At 43.8% G+C, this 25,067-nt stretch overlaps 1 protein-coding gene across 5 annotated transcripts in view; it reads right to left on the bottom strand.

Annotated features, from left to right (window-relative positions):
* LOC149468331 (uncharacterized) overlaps nt 1-25,067 on the bottom strand; it is a 654,932-nt gene that overhangs the window by 591,403 nt on the left and 38,462 nt on the right. For 4 of the 5 annotated variants that reach the window (XR_016311739.1, XR_016311740.1, XM_089670291.1 and 1 more), the window contains exons 1-2: nt 21,508-21,594; nt 16,769-16,910 (exon numbers count right to left, since the gene is read on the bottom strand). The gene's annotated coding sequence lies outside the window, so the exon portion shown is untranslated. Of the gene's footprint in view, nt 1-16,768; nt 16,911-21,507; nt 21,595-25,067 lie in introns of those variants that run through there. The other variant, XM_089670290.1, reaches the window with a different exon arrangement.

Below are 25,067 nucleotides of genomic sequence, written 5' to 3'. Positions count from 1 at the left end.
AATGACATCAATTGTTTATGTAATACAGTAGTAAATGGTTCTTATGTGGTTTCTTCATTGCCACAATTATTCAACCCCTTAAAGACTACCACTCTGAAGAACAGAGGTTCATACAGGTGCTTTCCATCAGGTATTGAAAACACCTGTGGATGTCACCGAGCAGCAATCAAGCATAATAAGCACCAATTAGGCAGCTTTAAAATGACTGTGATACTCAGCTCCTTCTAGACATTTACTGGTGTGGTTACAAACATGGTGAAGGCAAGAGAATGGTCCAGGAAGACAAGAGAAGAGGTGATTTCTCTTCACAGGAAGGGCAATGGCTATAAGAAGATTGCAAAGATGTTAAACATACCAAGAGACACCTTAGGAAGCATCATTCGCAAATTCAAGGCAAAGGGCACTGTTGAAACGCTACCTGGTCGTGGCAGAAAGAAGATGCTGACTTCGACTGCTGTGCGCTACCTGAAGCGTAGAGTGGAGAGAAGTCCCCGTGTGACTGCTGAGGAACTGAGAAAAGATTTGTCAGATGTGGGTACAGAAGTTTCAGCCCAGACAATAAGACGCACACTGCGTAATGAAGGCCTCCGTGCCAGAACTCCCAGGCGTACCCCCTTGCTGTCTCCAAAGAATAAGAAGAGTCGACTGCAGTATGCCAAAAGCCATGTGGACAAACCACAAAAGTTGTGGGATAGTGTTCTGTGGACTGATGAAACAAAATTAGAACTGTTTGGGCCCATGGATCAACGCTATGTTTGGAGGAGGAAGAACAAGGCCTATGATGAAAAGAACACCTTGCCTACTGTGAAGCATGGTGGAGGGTCAATCATGCTTTGGGGCTGTTTTGCTTCTGCAGGTACAGGGAAGCTTCAGCGTGTGCAAGGTACCATGAATTCTCTTCAGTACCAGGAGATATTGGATGGAAACGTGATGCAGTCCGTCACACACCTGAGGCTTGGGAGACGTTGGACCTTTCAACAGGACAATGATCCCAAGCATACCTCCAAGTCCACTAGAGCATGGTTGCAGAGGAAAGGCTGGAACATTTTGGAGTGGCCATCGCAGTCACCAGACTTAAATCCGATTGAGAACCTCTGGTGGGACTTAAAGAAAGCAGTTGCAGTGCGCAAGCCTAAGAATGTGACTGAACTGGAGGCCTTTGCCCATGAAGAATGGGCGAAGATACCCGTAGATCGCTGCAAGACACTTGTGTCAAGCTATGCTTCACGTTTAAAAGCTGTTATAACTGTAAAAGGATGCTGTACTAAGTACTAAGATTGAATGTCACTTGGGGGTTGAATAAAACTGATAATGCTGTGAGCACAGAAAAGACATTTGTGGTTATTTCATTATAACTGTTATGTTATATTTGTCTGACCTACAAGTGCCTCTTTAATGTAAATGTAAGCAAGATGACTGAATGATCAAAAGCAATGTCAAACTGGCCAAAACACTCAATTTCAGTGGGGGTTGAATAATTTTGGTCACAACTGTATGACTCAAAAACAGCAACAAAAATGCAACGAGGGTACATTTTTGATGCATTTTTGCCACGTTTGCCATTTATTTCAATGGAGAGGTGCATTATTGGTGAATTTTTTCCTGCACCAAACCTACACCACAAATGCAGCAGACCTGCAACAGATCAGTGTGAAGACTTCCATAGGATTAAGTTTACACGTATTTCTTCCACTTTTTTAAGGCAAAAGTGGAAGAAAAACGGATCAGTGTGAAAGAAGCCTTTACCCCAGATTCACACCTAAGCATTTTCTGCAGCGTTTTGCATTTTGCAGAAATGCAGTACAGTCCATTTAACATGATTTCCTATTGGACATGTTCACATCTGTGCGTTTTCAGGGACTTTTTTTTAACGCAAAAAGTTGTGCTTTTAGTTTTATAGGCTTCAATGGAAACGCTGCAGAAAAGCATGCGCTGCGTTTTTGATGCGTTTTTGATACATTTTGCATTTTAAATCTGCCTAGCAACAATAATTTTTTATTTTTTTAAAAACAAGCAAAACGCATCAAAAACGTGGCAAAAACGCAACGCAAAAGACAATGCAAAAATGGCTCAAACACAACCTGCATAGGTGTGAAGCTAGCCTAAGTGTACAGGGCTTTGTGGCTGCAGCCAGCTGCTCACAGGTGGCAGAAACCGCTGCAGAAATCGGTGGATGTTGGCCTCTATCATCAGTTAAACACAGCAGTTGAACTAAAGCAGGAGAAAGACACAACAACAGCAAGAAACTCTACTGCATGCTGGACAGACTGCAAGCAAACACCCTGGGAAACATCTCTTACATGCCTGAGTCCCACTCTGTGTACCTTTATATAATACACTCCTCTTCATACGACTATCCTCTGTTCCCAAGATCTCACTTCTTTACCCCTCTGCTCCACCCCAAAACTTGCACATCTCCCCCTCATTGCTTTCATCTCCCTACTACTGCCCTCATCACCCCCAAAATATATTGTGTCCTCACTGCTTCCTTCGCCCCTCTATGGCACCCACCACCTCCTCCTATTATTCCACTCTCCCACTGACCCGAACACCTCCACTAGGAGTTTCTCACGCTCCTGCACATCCCGCTCCCATGCCACCTTTCTCACCCTTCTCCTCCTCCTAGCCGCGGGAGACATCTCCCCAAATCCTGGCCCTCCACCACCTCCCTCACCCGCACAACACCCTCCCGCCTCCATGTCCTACCGCAACCTAGTATCTGTCCCCCTGCTCCCTAAAATCTCCCCCCCGTTTTCATGTGCACTCCTGAACGCCCGATCGGTGTGCAACAAGCTTACCGCCATCCACGACCTCTTTGTTTCCCGCTCCCTCAACCTCCTGGCGATCACGGAAACCTGGATCCAGCCCACTGACTCTACCTCCCCTGCTGCACTCTCCTATGGAGGTCTCACCTGGACCCACTCACCCAGACCTAACGGTCGTAAAGGTGGTGGGGTTGGTCTGCTCCTGTCACCGCAGAGCACCTTCCGAATCCTCCCAAACCCCCCCTCCCTATCCTTCTCCTCCTTCGAGGCCCACTGCGTCCGACTATTCTCCCCAACCCCCCTGAAGATTGCTGTGATATACCGGCCTCCTGGATCCATACCCCGCTTCCTGGAAGACTTCTCCTCCTGGCTACCCTTCTTCCTCTCCTCTGAGCTACCCACCATCATTCTTGGGGATTTCAACATCCCTGTCAACCTTGACAACCCAGACACAGCCCGTCTCCTCCACTTAACCTCCTCCTTTGCACTTGCACAGTGCATACAATCCACCACCCACTCCGACGGTAATATCCTTGATCTTGTCTTCTCCAACCGCTGCGCTCCCCACAACCTCACTAACACCCCCTTCCCTCTCTCTGACCACAACCTGATCACCTTCTCCATCTCCTCGTCCTCCAACACCTACCCCTCCAAATGTCACACTACTACCAGCCGTATTCCTCCGCAACCTTAACCCTGCCCCCCTCCACTCTGCAGCTGATCAACTCCACGACCGCATTCTCCCCCTGTCCTGCCCGAACTTGGCTATGATTGCCTACAACAACGCGCTGTCAGCAGCCCTTGACTCACTAGCGCCTTTAACCACACGCAACATCAGACTCCGACCGCTCCAGCCCTGGCAGACTGATCACACCAAAACCCTCAAACGACGCAGTCGTGCCCTGGAGCGACTATGGCGCAAAACAAAATCCCAACAAGCTTTCACCTGCTACAAATCTGCCTTCCGCACCTACACCTCCTCCCTCCACGCAGCCAAACAAGCCTACTTCCTGACCCTCATCAAGGCCCTCTCCTCCAATCCTCGCCGACTCTTCTCCACCTTCAACTCTCTACTCTCTCCACCCCCACCTCCACCCAGCACCTCACTCACCGCCCTTGATATTGCCAATCACTTCAAAAACAAGATTGACACAATTCGCAAGGACATTGCCGCAACTCACACGCCCTCTCAACCCGTCCCCTCTCACACAGCTACCCCATCATCCCCCCTCCCCCTCGACATTACCCGCAGGGACTTCGTCGCTGCTCAAACTCCCTCCAACCCCCTTCCCCCTCACTTAGCTACCCCCTCTTCACCCCTCTCCCACGGCCTCACCACTGCTCTGACCTCCTCTCCCACCCCACCCTACATTCCTCATACTGAAGCTCCCCCAACACTCCGCACCTTTGACCTTACTACCATCGAGGAAGTCTCCAAGATCCTCTCTGATGCCCGCCTCACCACCTGCACCCTCGACCCTATCCCCTCACAATTCCTACGACCTCCCTCCCCCTCCATCCTACGCTCCATCACCCACATCTTTAATCTCTCCCTCTCCTCCGGCACTTTCCCCTCCCCACTGAAGCATGCACACATCACCCCCATACTTAAAAAGCCCTCCCTGGACCCCAATGTCCCGAACAACCTCAGACCCATCTCCCTGCTCCCACTTACATCTAAACTCCTCGAGCGCCTCGTCTACACCCGCCTATGCTCTCACCTCAACGACAACAACCTCCTCGATCCCCTACAGTCTGGCTTCCGCCCCCTACACTCCACCGAAACCGCCTTACTCAAACTCTCCAACGACCTTCTAACCGCCAAAGCTAATGGCCACTATTCAGTGCTCCTACTCCTTGACCTCTCTGCGGCCTTCGACACAGTTGACCGCTCTTTCAGCGTTACCTATAATGCTACCACCTCCCCCTCACTCCCCCTCTCTGCTGGGGTCCCTCAAGGCTCTGTCCTTGGGCCCCTTCTCTTCTCCATCTACACCTCCTCCCTTGGCCAACTCATACACTCTCACGGCTTCAACTACCACCTCTATGCCGACGACACACAAATCTATCTCTCAACCCCCCACCTCACCCCCTTGGTCTCTGCCCAAATCACACACCTACTGAGCGACATATCAGAATGGATGTCGCTCCACTTCCTTAAACTGAATCTCTCCAAAACCGAGCTCCTTGTCTTCCCCCCAGCCCGAACCCCACCCCCCATTGACTTCTACATCACATCCAACAACGCCAATATCAAACCCGCTCTGCAGGCCAGAGTACTTGGTGTCATTCTGGACTCCAACCTATCCTTCCAGCCCCAAGTCCAATCTTTAACAAACTCGTGCAGACTCCACCTCCGCAACATCGCTAAAATCCGCACGTTCCTAACCCCAGAAACCACTAAACAGCTCATCCACTCCCTCATCATATCACGACTCGACTACTGCAACTCCCTCCTCACTGGCCTGCCTCGCCGCTGGCTATCCCCGCTTCAGTCGATCCTGAATACGGCTGCCAGACTCATTCACCTTTCCAAACGCTCAGTTTCCGCCACCCCCCTCTGCCAATCCCTCCACTGGCTTCCGATTGCGCAACGGATCAAATTTAAAATCCTAACACTGACGTACAAAGCTGTCCACCATACTGCCCCGAACTACATCACTGACCTAATATCCAAGTACCACCCAGCACGCACACTCCGCTCCTCACAAGACCTCCTTCTCTCTAGCTCCCTGGTCTCCTCCTCCCATGCCCGCCTCCAGGACTTCTCCAGGGTGTCACCCATCCTCTGGAACTCCCTGCCCCAACCCATCAGATTATCACCTACTCTCCTCTCCTTTAGGCGCACCCTGAAAACCCATCTCTTCAGGGAAGCCTACCTCACCCCCTGCTAACTTGCTGACCTCCTCCACTCTTCCTACCACTCCATCCCCCACAGCTATCTCCGCCTGTACCACTATCCCATCCCTTCTAGATTGTAAGCTCGAAAGAGCAGGGCCCTCGATCCCCTCATGTTTTGCATTGTATTGGTATTGTTCTGTCACATGTTCTGTCCCCCTTTGTAATGTACAGCGCTGAGTGAACTATTGGCGCTTTATAAATACTGTATAATAATAATAAAATAATAATAATTTGTACCACTGTTTTAGGAGCTTCCTTTTCCACCAGCTGCGCCCCCTACTGTATGATATAGGAACTACAGGCCAGTGATAAGATGACACAAGGCTGGATTCCAGGCATTGATGTGTGGCCATCTGTGCTTTGCCACTCAATATGATCGTCAGGAAATGAGGACACAGGATAAAGGTTTTATAATTGATGCAATACACATTGTGCAATAAAGGAAGTTAATCCCTATTAAAGTTCAGTGTTACACTCGAAATACGAGTTATAGGCCTGCACTGGGTCACATTCATTGTCCTAGGTCTGCCTTGGCTGCCTGTACTCCTCAGGATCCAGTCCAAAGTACTGATACGATCACCTAAACCTGCTGGTTGCCATTTTAAGAATCTTTTGTATCAAATGTTTAATACAAAAAACACATAAAACAGTGAAACAGAGTCCTAAACTAACCATCCACCATACAATCTGATTGTAGGCTTTCCTTTAGATCTACCATCAATTCTAGAGGAAGGACCTGATTAATTGATACTAATTAAATGGATTGTTTAGCTTTGTCCTCCTATCAGGCCTGGTTCACACCTATGCAGTTTCCCTTTGATCTGTTTCTGCAGTGCTTTTTGCGATGCGTTTTGCATTTTTGTACATGTGTTTGTTTTTTTTTGGTTTTTTTCGATTGTTTTATTGCCATCTGCACAAATATATATAGAGCATAACAGGTCTGTATAAAAACAATTTCTGGTACAAAACCTTTGAAGAAATATACAGAAAAGAACAAAAGTGAGTCCGTAAATATTATCCAGCTCTTCCAAGACATTGCACAATGTAACACAACCAAATGGCTAATCAAATGTTGTCTGCAAAGCCATACAGTAAATATAATAAGACGGCTACCACAAGTACATAGAGCAGTTTCACATGTATTATTCTGTGTGCAGCAGTAAGATGTTGCTTCTTAGTAATAGAGATAGTTAAGAAAAAGACAAATCGTCAGGAAAAGAAAAGGAACACAGAAAGATTGGAATCAAATTTGAAACCAAACTTTGTGGTGTGAACTCCCACACTTCCTCAACCTTTCAACATACTGGGAACACCACAGTGTCATGTACCAGTGCATCCAATAATCAAAGACAACAATGGATCATACTCTATACAGTAATTATACCCCTCCAGGACTGTTGTCTACTGTATCCGATGATTCTATCCATCTACACTAAATTCAAAGACATTTTTTAGGCCATCCTCTTGCTTCATATGTCATTTCATATAGTGGGACATTATAATTCACTCTTTTTTTCCAGGCTGCCAAACCGAGGACATCCGTTTGTGTCCAATGTAACACGATCAATTTACACACATAAAAAAATAATCATCTCAAGAAGGTTTGCGTGGCATTATTTATAATATCGTCCTCAATTACCCCCAGGAGGAAAATAAGTGGGTTACAAATATTTGGTAAATCAAACACATCTGCTATAAATTGGGTGACGTGAGCACATTGGTCAGACCATAGCACACTCCCAGACCATATGCAGGAATGTTCCCTCAGCCCTGGTTCACACTGATGCAGTGCGGAATTCGCAGCATTTTCTGTGAGAATTCCGCACCGCATCAGAATCGCACCCCGTTCATGCGAACTGCTGCTGGTGTGTAGGTTACGTTAACAACACCCCAAAAGCGGTCCAAAAAACACGGTGCAATGTGCAGAATTGGATCACATAGGTGTGAATACCCATCCGATTCTAGTGAGGACCCAAAAAATGGTCCTGTACCTTTTTGGTGCGGGTGTGGTGCGATTGGAGCCATGCATAATGTATGGCTCCAATCGCATCACACACAAATCGCATGTGATTTGCACAGGAATGCGGTGCGGTACCTGTACGAATCACATGCGATATACACCACATATATGTGAACCCAGGCTAAGTCACTGAACATTTATAACATGTTGCAGAGTCCCTCCTACCCATCTTAAATAATCTTAGCGGCATAGCCAATCAAAGTGCTCTGTTATGGGGCTCTCAGGGTTGGTCGTGGGTAATAGTCAGCATCTCCAGATCTTCATGCTGTAGAGGGGCAGATGGAAGCTCCTGACGGTGCAGTCACATATGACTGAAGCACTTCTGACCATCTTTGAGCTGTCAGATCTGGGACAAGAGCATACCATCTTTCCCTAGTTCTATGGCATTGTCTACGATCTATCAGAATCAGTGCGGAGTAATAGCTAGAGACCAATTTATTATGCTCCGGTCTCAGAAAGAGTGTCTGCAGTCGCACGTGCGTTTTTGATACGCTTTACGTTTTTTATTTTTCTTTCTAACTTTTTGCTGGGCAGATTAAAATGCATCAAAAACGCAACAAAAACACACTACATGCTTTTCTGCAGTGTCTCCATTGAATTCTATAAAACCAAAAATGCATTTTGCATTTAAAAAAGTTCCTGACCCTCTCCAAAAATTACACCGGGTGAAAACGTGAGATGTGAACCTGTCTCCTAGGAAATCATGTTAAAGTGGAGGTCCAGCTGACAAAAAAAGAAAAAGAAAAGTCAGCAGCTACAAAAACTGTAGATGCTGACTTTTAAAATACAGTAACTTACCTGTCCCTCGGTCCAGCGGTGTCCTCACCACTGCTGGTCTCACCGGCCGCCTTCTCTCCCTGGCGCATCTTCAGTGTCCCAGAAGAATATGGGGAGGGAGGACAACTTCCACTTCCCACTTCCGATTGCCTAGGCGATCACGGCGGTAGTGGGAGCGGGTACCTGACAAATTTGGGTACCCTCTCCCCCATGGTGCCAATCCTTAATGCGGAGGAGCGGGGGGGGGGGGGGGGGGGGGTAGGGGGTGGAACGACAAAGCATAAAAGCGTAACTTCCCCTTTTGGGTGAAACTCCGCTTTAAATACATGGCTGTGTATTTCTGCAAAATGCAGTAGAAAACGCATAGGTGTGAACTTAGACTTACATAGTTTTGGTCACTCAGGAGATTGTACAATTAGATTGTTTAGTGTATGGCCAACTTTAGGGTGTGGTGTGCAAACAATAAAAATTGTCATGTGCAAAGGAAAACATCTGTCTGGGAAAATGTAGTCCATTTACCAACTGCAGATTAAGGCTCCGTTCACTCTAATGTTTTCTTTAGCGCTTTTTGCAGAAACGCATTATAATCCATTTAACATGGTTTCCTATGGAACATGTTCACATTTATGCTTTTTTGCTGCTGCATTTCGGAAAGTGTCACGGACTTTTTCAAAGCAAAAAGCAGCATTTTTGCTACAATAGACTTCAATGGAGAAGCTGCTGAAGTGCACAGTAGTGCATTTTTGTCACATTTTGCATGTTTATTCTGCCCAGCAACAACAAAAATTTACTTTAACAAAAAGCTGAACAAAATGCAAAATGCGTCAAACACGCGCTGAGAAAAACGCAAAGCAAGCTGCAAAAAGCTCTGGAGAAAGCATCAAATGCCAATATATATGTGAACCAAGCCTAAGCAAACAGACTGTGACTGCTGTCAGAAGCTGGCCATACACTATTTGATTTGTTTTTTTCCTTTTTTTTTTTTTAATCCAAACAACGTTTACTGTCAATATAATAGAGAAAATGGAACAGTACTTACAGAATCCAGAATGACATTACTGCAACAGTAGGATTACACACAAAAAGAACAATGTGGATATGCAGATCCCGTAATAAACAGAATAACAGAAATGGTAGTCAAACAAAACAGAGACCACAATGATCCAAAACTGTCTTGACAATATCTTGCTTTTTCCTTTTTACGTCTTATTCCTTCCTGACCAGATGTAAACAGAAATGGGGGAAAGGAACAAAGCCCAAAACGTGTCTTCAAACAATTAAAAAAAACCCGACATCAACAACCTCTGGTTCACACGAGACGTCTCATCAAAAAGAATGGGAGATGCACATGAACTCCCCCAGGGGGAGGAGTGGAGCCACACACCTGGTATAAAATGTCACACCTGCAGAAGTCGGTCCAATATCAATTGAGGAGGGGGCCAGCCAATGTCACTATTAGATTTTTGAACAAATGTTCATATGAACAGTCATTCCAAATTTTTCAGTACATTTGATGGTTTGATGATTGTCGTTCGAAAATTGAATTTGATTTTAACATTTGATTTTGAAACAAATGTTATTTCCCAAATGAAAACCACATACACTGTTGCAAATTTGTTCATTTGGGAAAAACTTTCCATCCAGCTCCTTCGAATTTTCTTGCCACTGTGGTCAAAAATGAACATTAGTTTGATCCACTAATGACTGGAAAATTGAACAAACATTCTTAAAGTGAAAATGTCTGAATTACATTTTACTACGTATGATAAGATTGAAATGGAGTTGATCTGCCAACCCCCCTGGATGTGTATGTTGACCTGTAATGGATTCCTAAGGAGCTCTGATCACTTGAAACCAAGCAACAGAGCACGCCGGTTTTGCAGAAACGCATCAGGCGGAGTCTTGGTGAGACGTCATCGTGCACTGGCATTTTTAGCGGTTTTAGACCAGCTAGAGAACAGTTATAGTGAATTAGAACCACTTGCAGAATTGAGCAATAATGATTCGTTGGGAGATTCATCATCAGACACTGAAAACAATTCTGCGACTGAGCTCAGTGATGTGCGAACTTGGTGTTCTATTTCAAATTTCAGTGTTTTTAGTTTGACTACATTATTGAATTAAATGTATTATTATTATTTTATTATTTTTTATAATTATTTATATTATAATTTATGATTTCGGGTTTCAAACTTTATCATACCCGGGATGTTTACTAGACTTTTGTTTGGACAGATTTAAGTGAGTTGTTCCTAAGAATTACAGGCCTACAATAAAAAACCAAAATATTTCCATGCAAAACAATGTACCGTTTTGACATTCAAAAATATTGATTAGTTTGACCGCCAGGGAGGTTAATGAGCGATCAGCTTATTCCATCTCTATCATTTGAGATCCACTTTATCTGGTAAGAGGCCATTCTCTTTCCCTTTGAGGAGCACTTTTCCAGCACTGGAGCACTTTTTTGAAGTGGAGGTTTATCAACACTGAGCACTTTCTTCACTACGTGGATTCCATATAGATCACATGAACCTTTTGAGTTGCTTTTAAATGCTACAAATGTTACATTTTATATTTTTTCAGTTTGTCAATTTATACTATTATTTGGTGATTTGCATACGTTTCACACAACTTTAAAGGGACAGCACACTTTTTTGATTATACAACAGAGAGAAAAAGATATTGGGGGATCCAGAAGACCCCCTAAAGAAAGAGGTTTTGAAAGAGAACCAACAGCTTTATTAAATTCACAAAAATATAATAGACCTATTAGGCCAACAGATCCTCCATTCACATTAAAATGAGGTATGATAACGTTATCACCTTAAAATGACCCGGGCCACACACAGTAACAAATTAATCGCTAAACAACTACCCTCCGTCTTAAAGGAGTCAATTCTATCCAGAGTCTCATATATCGGGAACACACGTATTCAGCCACATAGGCAGGGAACTGAGCTCTGGAAAATGGAATCACCAAACAAAAAAGTCTGAAAGTGAAAGGCTTCTTTGCCCTCAAGTTAGAGAGGTGATTTTATACTTCAATATTTTTACTGAAAGATTGGTATACAACAGTATACATAGAAATAGAGACAATATGCACCAACACGGTGAGATGGAGTATATAAACATATACTTAGAACATAACAGCACATGAGAAATATAGAAAAGATATCCCTAGTCAACCACATTGTATACAAAGGACACCATCACCACCAGATGGGAAATTTTACATCTATCATTGAACATAGGCACCAAAGTGCCATAGAGATTTACCAAAAGTATCAAAGACCAATTCAGAGAAAGAAAAGAAATAAGGATTAAGACTAGAAAAGTCAGAAAAAGGCGCTTGGGAACCAGAGACCAACGAAGTAGCGTTTAATCGAGATCTTTGATAAAGAATGGGCTACATCTCGCCAAGTATCCAAGTCTAATGAGCTATTCAAATCCCGTTCCCATTGAGTCATATAAGATAATTTAGTCAACAAGGGAAGCATAGACAATGGATAAACGACCCCTCATCATCCCAGTTGCTCCACAGGAGACCTCCAACGGACTGAGTGTGCAAGGTTCTGTGATTAATTTGAGTTTAATACCGATAAATGAGATAAGTTGATAATAATGAAATAATTCCCCAGGAGGCAATTGATATTTTGTCAAGAAACAGTGGAGAGAACGGGGGCGAAGCCCATCCAGGTACGCAGCAACCCCTTATTTATCCACCATTGAAACACCGACGGTGATAAGCCAGGTATAAACTCGGGATTGAAAAAAAATGGAGCTAGTGGAGTATGTGGGGAGAATAAATGTTTGCGAGCTCACCATCTATCCCACACCGTTAATGAATAGGACAACGTAGGATACAGAACAGGAGGACGCAAGCGACTGGGAAGCCACATAAGAGCCCCAACAGCTTAAGGATAGCAAGATAAGGCCTCAATGCCAACCCACTGGGGGACATAACTCCTGGCCGTAGTACACGATAATTGTGCTATCTGAGCCGCCTGAAAATAGGCAAAAAGATTAGGAAGTCCCAAACCACCATGCTTCTTTAGAGAGGTGACTTTAATATGGAGATATTGAAGAAAGAAAAGACTTGGATTATTAAAATAAAAACTTTGGCACCCCTCGGGTTAAATAATGAAATGAATTTAAAGGTCTTTCTAGAGCCATGATGGTCACTATTCCCTTTAATTGAAATTTTTCCCCCATTTTAATGTTCTTTGAATTACCACTGTCTGTGCCATTGATAATTGGGATCTGTTCTATGAATAACTATAGAAAAAGTGGACCCCGTTTAAATATTGAATTAACATGCAATTATAGTACCACCGTGGATGTTTAAAATTGCTTTATATTGATTTCCACCTATTACTTTTAAAAGTAATGGTTTGTCTGAGACATAGAGGTGCTGTCCTTTAAACTGGGACCACCCCTGGCCATTTTAAGTGGCTGAACGGGATGCTACACTACCTAAGACTACCACTTTGAGCCTTTACAACCAGAGGGTCATCTATTGTAACCCGGCGGGGTTTTCGGAGGCTGTCACGGTCTGCTCACTTGGATGACATTAAAACCATCATTTTATCTGCCAACCATGTGAAGATCGTTACATTGTCACTAGATGCCCATATCGTTTAGAGTGGTGAGAGCCTGAGGGCACGTTTTATGCGGCAGCTGCCGTTTCAATGCAACTAGCTCTACACCTCTTGTATGGTTTAACCACTTCGCATCCGGCTCATGTATATAAATGGCCAGACAGAAGCAGTGCAGGGGCGGGTTACCGTTCATAAACGGAGCCGGCCACTTTCAGCCTGGGTGCGCTCCCTGGGACACAGTGAAACACCGATTGCTGTACGGGACCTCTGTGTGAGGTTCTGATCATGTGATCACTGATTGGCCAATCAGTGATCAAATGAATAGTAGTAGGCAAGATGTTACTTCTAACATCATTGCATACTACGTGTGAAATCTGTGAATGATCACAGAGAGCACAAAAGCCTTATATCATGTGACAAGCTGTGACCAATCACAGCTCACACAGTATTTCTCAATGGCAGCAAGAATGCAGCCAGAGAGAAGGAGAAATGATTGCTTTTACAGCCTTTATGGGTGTAAAAGCAATCAGTGTAAAAAAAAAAAATCTTCATCACCCCCCACAAGAAGTACAGTATCACTATGGTGACGGTATGTTTAAAAAAAAACCAAAACATAAATGATAATATAATTTACTAAAAAGATAACTGAATAAATTGTGGCCAAGATTATTTATTTGCAAACGGTTATAAGAAAAGCACATTTTTAAAAAATGTTGGGACTTTCATTTATATAGCAAAAAAAATAAAAATCCCAGTGGTACAGTGTTGCATGACCGCGCAATTGTCATTCAAAGTGTCATTGAAAAATGATTGCTTTTACAGCCTTTATGGGTGTAAAAGCAATCAGTGTAAAAAAAAAAATCTTCATCACCCCCCACAAGTAGTGACAGTGACATGGTGACACTGTACTGCTAGGGTGACGGCATGTTAAAAAAAAAAAAAAAAAACCATATGATAATAATAATATAAAAAAATAAACAAAAAATGTAAAACATTTTGAAAAATTATAATTCTTGGTTATAAAATAATTTGGATTATTTTTTCAAAATTTTTCATCTTTCATTTTTATAGCAAAAAAAAAAAATCCTCCCCATCGTTCCTGTCACTGGGAGCAACGGCGCCCCATCGTTCCTGTCACTGGGAGCAACGGCGCCCCATCGTTCCTGTCACTGGGAAGGAGGAAACCAAAATTGTAGAAAATGTGGAGGACCAATCTAGACGAGTGCATGAACGCACAGCCCCTCCACACATCAATTGGTGCCGACCCAATCCGTGATTGTAGCACTGGAGGAACATGAAAGTAAGTTGGCAGCACTTCAATGATTTTGCAGATAAAGCATTTATTGGTATGCAATACAAACATGACAGCGCCCTGAATGGACAGAGAACAGTAAATGTGTTTTGATACAGACATTACTGACTAAGTGATGACTAAGCACATGCCTGTGTGAAACGCGTTTACTGCTCTCTGTGTATTGTGGGAGCCGTCATGTTTGTATTGCATTTTTCTTGAAGATTCCAATAAAAGTTTTATCTGCAACATCACTGACGTGCGCCCAACCTACTTTCCTGTTCTTCGAGTCCTTGGAAGGAATTGTGCCCCATCGTTGGTGTCATTGGGAGAGTGTAGGGTTAACTTCTTCATGTTCTATAGTTTGAATGCCATGCCATAGATATATTATCTTTGTAAAAGAGCATATTCCACGCTCTCATTTTTTTCCAATTTTTCCAGGAAAAAAAAAAACTTTTTGCCAGGCCTTCCCATCTCTAGATGTGGAACGATTCACTGCAATATTTATATTCTTCACCTTACTAGCTTACTAATTGCATCGTGATCAGAAGCTGTAAATTGCAAAACACTAAACAAGATTCCCTCCTCCACTTAATGACTGGAGGGACCTGTCATTGCAAAAATGATAACTACATTCACCATAAAGAACTGGCAACTGGATGCTGGGACATGTAGTCCCAAAGAGGGTGATCTTGTGATGTGCTCAGTTTGCACTTCCTGGTCAGAGAGTTGGGGAAGCACTGCTAAACATCTGCAGCCAGTAACAGTGATAACCTCAGTGCAATAAGTGTTTCCTCATATTTGTAAATTAAATGATTTACCGAGGAGTGTTTTATTTGTGGATTTTGATATATTAAAAAGGAAAAAAAAATGGAGACTTTATTACCACTTTAAAAACCAGACAAGACGCAGAGACTGGCCAACAGATTGGAATTTCTATGGTCCTAAGACCTAATGCAAGCATATCAGCAAATGGAGACCATGCAGGTTTAGCTGTACCTATACAATGTGCTGAACCAACTTCCCAATTCTCTTCTACTAGGAGAGAGTGACCCAAGTCTGTCTATGCACACCCATCAAAATGTTACATTTATAAAAAACCACTGACAACCAAAAAGTGAACATTTTTGTATCAGTGTGCTGGATGGCATAATGTATGTCTACAAGTGGCATGAAATGGGCAGACTTTAGCCTTCCAGAGACCACAGTGAACTGGTTTCTGAAATTAGCTGGCTGTATCATACAGTACATACACCTTATGGCTAAACTCTGCCAAATGATTGAGTCCAGGTGCACAAAGGCAGGTCCATGATGACACCGTTTATGGAGTTTGGTTTGAAATAACTCACGTGGCCACCACAGAATCCTGAATTCAACCCTACTGGCAGGATCACCGCTGGGCTGAACGGAAAAAACAAATAAACTTGTAGTGTGTATCAGGCAGAACTTTCAGTTGCTGGCTTCAAAGCAAAAAAGTATACATCGTCTGTGTGTTTACTATAGTAAGCAGTCACAGTCTGAGAAGAAAAGCCTGTCCCCTGACAGCATCTTGCAGAGAAGGACCCTTGCTCTTTCTGTGGAAGCAGCGGTTGTTCTGCACAGGACAGACCTATAGCTTTGGGATCAGCGACACTCATGCACCTTGCAGATTGGAGAGTTCTGTCTCTGACTCAGCAGTGGGTGTATCAGGTCTCTGAAAGGCAACCGTTGCCTCCACACAGCGAGAAAGGGTCCTTCTCAGCAGCATTGCAGATAGTGGACAAAATGTTCTTTGTTTTGTTTTTGTTGCAATACTTTTGTTTTGATGCATCTTAAATGTATTTAGCGGATTTAAACTGAAAAATGTGTTGACTTTTACATTTTCAAAAGCAGAACAGATATTGCAATCCCCTGTAATTGTATCAGAACAGCAACTTAAAGTGATTCTAAACCCATTTCATTTTCTTTAAAATAATAAACATGTCATACATACCTGCTCTGCGCTCCCCTCAGGTCCCCCGCTGGTGGTCCTGGCTCCTCCCCCTTTGCCAAGTGTCCTCATAGCAAGCCACTGGCTATGGGAGCACACGTGCAGGGTCACTGCCGAGCCAGCTCTGAGTGTCCATTGACTCACAAAGCACAGCCTGGCCCAGCTTCCTCCTCACTGGCTGCGATTGGCAGAAGCCAATGGCTCCCGCTGCTGTCTCTGAGCCAAAGAGGAGGGAGAGAACAGAGAGATGGAATATTGATTTTTGCCAAAATGTCATCTATCCTTCTAGTGTATGATCTGAAATTACTAAGAATAAAAAGGTGCTCTGGATAGGCAGTGGATTGCTGCTGACAATGTATGCTGTGTTTTGGTTATAGAACTAAACTGCCCGAGTGATGCCTGCTGTAGTACTCCAGTGATAAAACATGAAAAGGAACCATGGCTTACCTTGCTCCTATGATCACCAGGTATTCCAGTAACCTGAGAAATGGCTTTTTCTTCTGCCCCATGGTCCCAACTTCCTACTGAATCATCTCACACACTGCTCAGCTCACTGGACCATCACTGATCAAGGAGAAACCAGCAGGAACTTTAAACCGAGAGAAAAATACACAAAAAGAAACAACAAAATCTATAAATACATTTCACACATACCAGCCTTTATATAATATTAACCTCAAACATATGGCTGAAATATTTATACAGGTCTTATATGACAGAGGATTTGTATTTCTATCCCTCCAGTCCTGAGATCTACACAGCTCTGCCACAGAGCACAGTCCTGTTTGGCAGGGCAGGAACCCCATTTTTCTCTGCTGCAGTTAACACTTACAGGTCTTGCCGTTCCCCCAGCCTATGACTGTTATTGATAATAAATCACATTTCAGCTACTGCTTGCATTTAAAAAAACATAATTTAGAGATATATTAAAGGGAGCTCCACCCAAAAGGGGCAGCTCTGCTTGTCTGCCTCCTACCCCCTCCACTAACACATTTCGCACTTTTTTGGGGGGAGGGGGGAGCGGATCCCTGGTTCTGGCAAGCCCTCCTCCTTCCCCTCTCACAGTCTTCTAGGACACTTTACAGGTCCCAGAAGACTGCCGGACCATTCGGGAGGTGCAGTACAACTCGTGCATGCGCAGTGGGCACCAGGCTGTGAAGCCACAAGGTGTCACAGCTGGGTGCCCACAGTTGAGATGCTGACGCCAGGGGGGGAGACAAGCGGGAGAAGGGATGGCATGGGCGAGAACATCACTGATCCTGCTAAGGCAGAGTTCAATATTTTAAAAGGGGTATAAATAGAACTATAGGCAACATTTTTTTTTCATTTTGGATAGAGGAAGGGAGGGTTATAACCCCCGTCAGTTTTATTTTTTGCCATCTGTGTCCCATTGGGGAGATTTACCTTCACTTCCTGTCCCATAGCCAAAACAGGAAGTGAAGAAGATCCCTGCAAATTAAGGGAATCCTTTGGGGTCCCCCATTGGAAGATTTTCCCTCTATTACTTTTCTTGGGACAACATAAAATTTGGGATTTTCTTTGACTTTTACCTTCGATGATAATGGCAAACAGGACAAACAGAGAGGGGGAATCTCCCAGGGACACAGACAGCAATAAGAACCTGACAGGTGTTCCAATCCCTCTCCACTCTACCCAAAAAAAAAAAGTTTATCCTTCATTATACATTAAGGCTTTCTAATCACAAGAATGAAAATACTCCATAATACTCGCTGCCGGTATTCTCACCTTCCAAAGCCTTTTAGTTCACGGATAAGTTCACCTTTTGATAAAAAAAATTTAAAAATGCACATTTTATTTGCAGGTAAAAAAATGTGCATTATTTTTTGCTGCAGAAGCCTGGAAAGCATTGCACCAGCGATAGGCAGATCACTGATACCATGCAGGTCTCCTGCAGATCTGTCAGTACATCTGCTCACCCCATACAGAATATACAAGCAAGCAGATATACTGAAAGGAAGACTGAATGAACTACCCCAGTGCTCCACAGTGCCGTGGTAGTTCATTGAGAACTACAAGCTGACAGCCGCTAAGTCTGTCGGGACTAGTAGTTTCTCATTCACAGAGGAGTGACGCGGCCGGGCAAATGGAGCCCCGCACGGCCACATTTTTTAAAAATTTGACAGCTATCGGGGAGAAGATCCCTCACTAGCTGACAAAGCTGGGGATCTGCAGGGAGCGGGGGCCAGTGCTTTCATAACATGTTACACTCTGAATATGGGGGTAACATGTTACAAAAGGGGAATTAACCTTTAACCACTTGCCCTCCAGAGAATTTACCCCCCTTCCTGAGCAGGCCATTGTTTTGCATTACGGCTGGTCAATGGTACGATGGTATTTGATTGCCTATGCGTTTTTTATTTATTGCACAATAAAAAAAAAAAAAAGACTGACAATTTTGAGAAAAAAAACATTATCTTTTGACTTTTTGCTATTAGACATGTCCAGTAAAAAAATTTTAAAAATCACATTTCATCATAAATTTAAGCCAAAATGTGTTCTGCTCCATGTCTTTGCTATAAAAAATCCCAATATAAGTAAAATAATTGGCTGACGTGAAATTTATAGTGTTTACAAATGGCGGTATATATACTGGGTTTTTTTTTTTTACTAGTAATGACGGCGATCGGCAACTTATAGCAGGACTGTAGTGGCCATTCTGACACTGGGGGGGAACTGACCTGTTGTCACTGACATCCCTAAGGACACCAATATAGTGATCAGTGCTAATAAAAACCACTGACACTGCACTAATGGCAGCTGGGAGGAAGGGGTTAACATGTGGGGCGATCAAAGGGTTAACCTGTGTGCTGTGTTACTATGGGGCTGTGTGTTAGTGCTATGCACAGCCATGCAAAGCAGTGTGCAGGAGCTGACAGGGAAGAGAACTGTTTTGTTTACAAACCATTCTCCCCCCCCATCGCAGATGTTTGGCCATAACCAGGTGTGGTGACTGATAGCCGCGGCCGCTAATGATGGCGCGGGGGGTAGGGCACACATGCGCCCACTACCTGGCAATGTAAAATCAGGTATATACAAGTGATTTTGTGCACCCGTGCCGCCTTGTAGCAGTACTTCTATATAGGGTGGACGGGAAGCGGTTAATACATTACTGATGTTTACCTTCCTGGTGACACCTCTGGCACGTGTGCATTCTAATGAATATTCTCAGTATCCTGATATGCTGGGATGTGAAGACACCTTTGCTCTAATGACATGATCACAGATCTCCAGTATAGGTTCTCACTCTCACAAGCCTTCCTCTGTTTACTTCCCTGAAACACCATGTGACAAGGAACATCACAGGGGCTGTGTCATCACTTAGGCTACTTTCACGCTGACCTGCGGCAAAAACACATATGCATATTTCACACATTTATACCGCGGTTGCTGTGCGTTTTGTGGTGTGTGTTAAATGTGTTGCATTGCAAAGCATATTGGTGAATAGCTGGTTGTTAAGGACGTCATCAGGTACTGGCTTCTTAACCACTTGACAACCAGCCTATAGCTGAATGAAGGCTACAGCGCGGTTGTCCAGTTCTGGGAGGGCGTCATACGACATCCTCCTAGAACGCGCCCTCCCGCGTGCCCCCAGCGGCGCGCATCTGGTGATCTCCGTGATTGCTGTGTCCTATATACACAGCTGATCACGTGATGTGGTAAAAGGGCAATCATAGCAGCCTTTTACCACATGATCAGCTGTGTCCAATCACACAGATCACTGGGTAAATGCAGTTGATGGTCGTCGGCTTCACTCTCCTCACGCTGTCACAGTGTGAGGAAAGTCCTGCCTATAACCGGCAATTGTCTGAAAACAGATCGGCACTGATGATCAGTGCCACCCACATGTGCCCAGCAGTGCCACTCACGTGCCCAGCAGTGCTTCCCATCTGTGCTGCCCAGCAGTGGCGCCAGTCAGTGCCCAGCAGTGCTGCCCATTAGTGTAGCATCATCAGTGCCGACTCATCAGTGACGCCTCATCAAAGCACATCAGTGAAGGAGAACAATTACCTGTTTGCAAAATTTTATAATAGAAACAAAGAAACACTTTTTTATTTAGATTTTTTGCTATTTTTTTGTTTATAGAGCAAAAAATAAAACACCCAGAGGGGATTAAATACCACCAAAAGAAAATCTGTGTGAAAAAAAATGATAAAAATGTCATATGGGTACAGTGTTGCACGACCGCGCAATTGTCATTCAAACTGCGCCAGCGCTGAAAACTGTCCTGGGCAGGAAGGGGTATAAGTCCCCGGTAGGGAAGGGGTTAAAGGATAAGTTCACCTATCATAACATGTTACACCCATAATCAGGGTGTAGCATGTATTGAATGGACCGACCCCCCCAACCCCCCTGATCTCCGTTGGGACAGCAAGTGGGGGATTTTCTCCTCCATGACGCCGAAGGGGCGGGGAAGGGGGAATGACGCCGAAGGGGCGGGAATGACGCTGAAGGGGCGGGGGGGGCGGAATGACACCGAAATGGCGGGGGTGCTGGCGCTGAAATGGCAGGGGGGGGGGAAATGACGCTGAAATGGCAGGGGGGGGGGGATGACGCTGAAATGGCAGGGGGGGGTGACGCTGAAATGGCGGGGGGGGGATGATGCTGAAATGGCAGGGGGGGGGGAAATGACGCTGAAATGGCTGGGGGGGGGAATGACGCTGAAAAGGCTGGGGGGGGGAATGATGCTGAAATGGCAGGGGGGGGGGGAGAAAATAACGCTGAGGGGGCAGGTGGGGGAGACGCTGAGGGGGCAGGTGGAGGGGGGAGACGCTGAGGGGGCAGGTGGAGGGGAAACGCTGTGGGGGCAGGTGGGGGGGGGGGCGCTGAGGGGGCAGATGGGAGGGGGACGTTGGGGGGGCAGGTGGGGGGGCACTGATGGGGCAGGTGTGGGGGGGGAACACTGGGGGGGGGCCCTGAGGGGGCAGGTGAATGCTGAGGGGGCAGATGTGAGGGGGACATTGGGGGGGGGGCACTGGGGGGGCAGCCCCAGATATGTGTGTCCCTATTACCCCCCCCCCCCCCCCATCTCCACACATGACCTCCTATCAGCCTTTCTATACAGACAATCCCCCCTACCTTCTCCAAAAAGCCCCCCGACCTCCTCTATGCGCCCCCCGGCCTCCTCCATCCACCTCCCCGACTCTCCTGCCCTCTGTCCTCCTCACCTGCTCAGCTCAGCTCCCCCCCGGAGGCCATCATCCCCGCCCCGGCCGTTCCTTTCCTGATCCCCTCTCAGCAGCTCCTCTCCTCCGCCTCCCATAGACTTTACATAGCTAAAGATGGCCGCCGTTTTCTCTGTATGGAGCCGACTGGGAAGGGAGACATCTATGGCGAGGAGCGGTATTACACCTGAGACTGCCATCTTCTGGCAGAACTCTATAATAACCAATAAATGGCCCCAATCCTGTGTAATTCTCTGTAAAATCTATAAAATGACAGAACATGGATTTGGTTGTAGTGTTACATGAGCGCCATATTGCCAGGCAGAGTGACAAGGCCGGAAAAGTGACAGTTGGTGACAGTTGGTGCTGAGTCAGCCTGAGGCCTGTGCTGGTAGCTGTGGCGATTGCATCCTCAGACTGTGCCTCCTGCGACTGACTGCGACTCTTCTCATCTTTATTACAATACATTGCGATTTCCTTACTAGTGTTCTTCATATTAGATATATTTAAGCTGTTTTCAGGTACTCCGGCATCAATTACTACCAGGATGCCGCGATCTTCACGACGTCCATCTCGTGGAAGGCCATCACGTCAGGAGGGCGGAGACTCTCCCATAGCACATCGGACAAGGTCCAGAGCGCAACAACGGCAGAGACGGGAGGACCCCGCCATCAGACGGAGCCGATCTCCAAGAGACCGCAACAGGGCTGCTGAGCACCACCCAGAGCCACAGGGAGCACCGGCCATGGAGCCACAGAGAGCACCGGCCATGGAGCCACGCGGCGAGGACCAGGTAATTTGTACCATTTGTTTGGCAGATTGTGAAGATGGAGACGAAAATACTACCCTACCCTGCGCTCACCAATTCCACGATCGCTGCATCCAACAATGGGTTCAACAGAGTGCTACCTGTCCCATCTGCCGGGAGGACGTTCCTAACCCACCAGAGGACCAGGATTTCAACAATCTGAGAGAGCAACTAGATGACATGGGAATCGACTACGTCATCGATTATGAGAACGGCATTGTACACTATTATTTATAATATTATCAGCTTAGATGTATTTATTGTATTATATATTTTAAGAGTTTTTTTGTCTTGTAGAAGTTATAGTATTTAATGCTTTGAAAAAAAACCAAAAAAAACAAAAAAATAAAAAAACAAAAAAAAACAAAAAAAATATATAGTTATTGAATATTATTATTAGTATTATATATTTTAAAATATGTTCTTTATTGTAGTAGTCTAATAGTTTATGCTTAAAAATTACTTGTATTATTATATTTTTATTGTTATTATTATTATTAATATATATTTTAAGATATTTTCTGCTCATAGTAGTTAATGATTTAAAAAAAAAAATCCCCAAAAATATTGTTATTGTATATTAATATTATTATGATGATATATTTTAAGATGTGTTCTGACTTGAAGTTGTTATAATAGTTAATGCTTTAAAAAAAAAAAAATAATATATATATATATATATATATATATATATATATATATAGTTATTGAATATTATTATTAGTATTATATATTTTAAAATATGTTCTTTATTGTAGTAGTCTACTAGTTTATGCTTAAAATTACTTTTATTGTTATTATATTTAATATTGTTATTATTATTATTATTATTATTATTATTACAAATTTTAAGATATTTTCTGCTCATAGTTAATGATTTACAAAAAATACAAAAAAAATTGTTATTGTATATTAATATTATTAGGATGATATATTTTAAGATGTGTGCTGGCTTGAAGTAGTTAGAATAGTTTATGCTTTAAAAAAAAAAAAATTATATACATATATATATATAAATATATATATATATATTATAACATTTTTGGGGACATATTTGATTTAAAAATTGTTTTATTGAGTTACTGTTTTATTGTTAACCAATGCCGTTTTCTTTGCAGGAATGCCATTTAGCTGCAGCACTGACCTGTTTATTCTGACAGCAACAGGAACTTGCTCTGAGAATATACATACGTCAGTGTGGGCAGCGCTGTTGGATGAGATTTTTCATCCGCAGTTAAAAAAAGAGCATATATGCCGAAGCATAGGGGCCTGGGGTGGCCAGTGGGTGGATGGCCCCTATGCTTCGGTATATATTTTTAAAACAAATTGTTGGCAGAGATTCCTTCATCCACATCGACCGATGTGAATAGAGGAATCTGTTAGTTTTTTTTTTTCGTTCAGCCCATGGGCTGAACAAAAAAAGAAGAACGTTTCATATGTGCCCACAATTAGAAGTGGGTGGATGTAGGGAGGTATTCTAATGGTGGGCATACCACACACTTTTTCTGGCAGAGATTTCTTCTTTTTTAATTCAGTACACAGGCTGCATAGAAGAAAAAAAGAACATAGCATATATACCCAACGACGTACTGGTACATCACCGGACTTTGAGTGGTTATATCAGGATCCTGGTATAATTTTTTTCAGCTGGCGATCGGTTTTCATGTAAAAGCAATCCTAGTGGCTAATTAGCTGCAGGATTGCTTTTACAAGAGAAGATGCCCCCCCCCCCCCCACTGTTTCTCAGGCTTTCCCGTCGTTCCATCGGGGCAACCTGAGAATGCAGCCGGAGTTTCTGCCAGCTAACCATAGATTTGACTGGAGACCGGAATGGTGCCAATCATCTCCATAGTCTAAGAAATCAGAAGCTTACCAGCATTTCATCACTTCAGTTTTGCAGGATATAAACAGCACCATTTGTAAATTGGGAAAGCATCTGATCACACCGATCTTGGTGAGATTAGATAATGTAAGAGCAGAAGAGATATCTAGAGTCAGACCCCAGATTTCTCAAAAATGAATGTATGACAATGTGCATCGCAGTTATAGGGGATATTTGCATTTTCTGAGATAGCAGTAAAAGTGATTAAAAAAAAAATGAAAGGGACAGTGTAAAAATAATGTAAAAAATAAAAAAAAAACTTTAAACTCCATGACAAAAACATTTTTTTTTTTTTTACACAAAGTTGTCACCTAAATGATATATTGCTCACACAAGCCATGTGTATATGTGGAATTACATATACAAAATACATTCTGCTACATCTCTTGAGTATGGGGGTACCACATGTGAGAGACTTTAGCAGTCTAGCCAAGTACAGGACCCCAAAATCCAATATGCTCCTTCAGGCGTTTAAAGGGCTTTATTTACTCATTACACTTCCTGACTACCTATCACAATTTAGGAGGCCCTGAAAGGCCAGGATAGCACCAATTCCCCCCCACCCAATGATCCCTTTATGGAAAGTAGATACCCTAAGAAATTTGATAAGAAGCATGGTTAGTATTTTTCAGATCTCATTGGTTGCCACAAGTTTTTGGAAAATGAAGAAAGAAAGCAAAAACATATTTTTTTTGTTTTTTTTTATATTTCAAAACCTTGTGAGAAAAAATTAGATTGGCAAAATACTCACCATGCCTCTTTTTAAATTCCTTGGGGTGTCTACTTTCCAAAAAGGGTTTATTGAGGGGGGGGGGTTAGTGCTATCCTGGCATTTCAGGACCTCTGAAACTGTGATAGGTAGTGAGGAAGTGA

This window comes from Staurois parvus, unplaced genomic scaffold (assembly GCF_062004578.1).
Source record: "Staurois parvus isolate SC_StPar_1 unplaced genomic scaffold, SC_StPar_1.0 ptg000089l, whole genome shotgun sequence".
In the NCBI taxonomy this organism is placed as follows: Eukaryota; Metazoa; Chordata; class Amphibia; order Anura; family Ranidae; genus Staurois; species Staurois parvus.
This window is presented reverse-complemented; position numbering and strand designations above follow the sequence as displayed.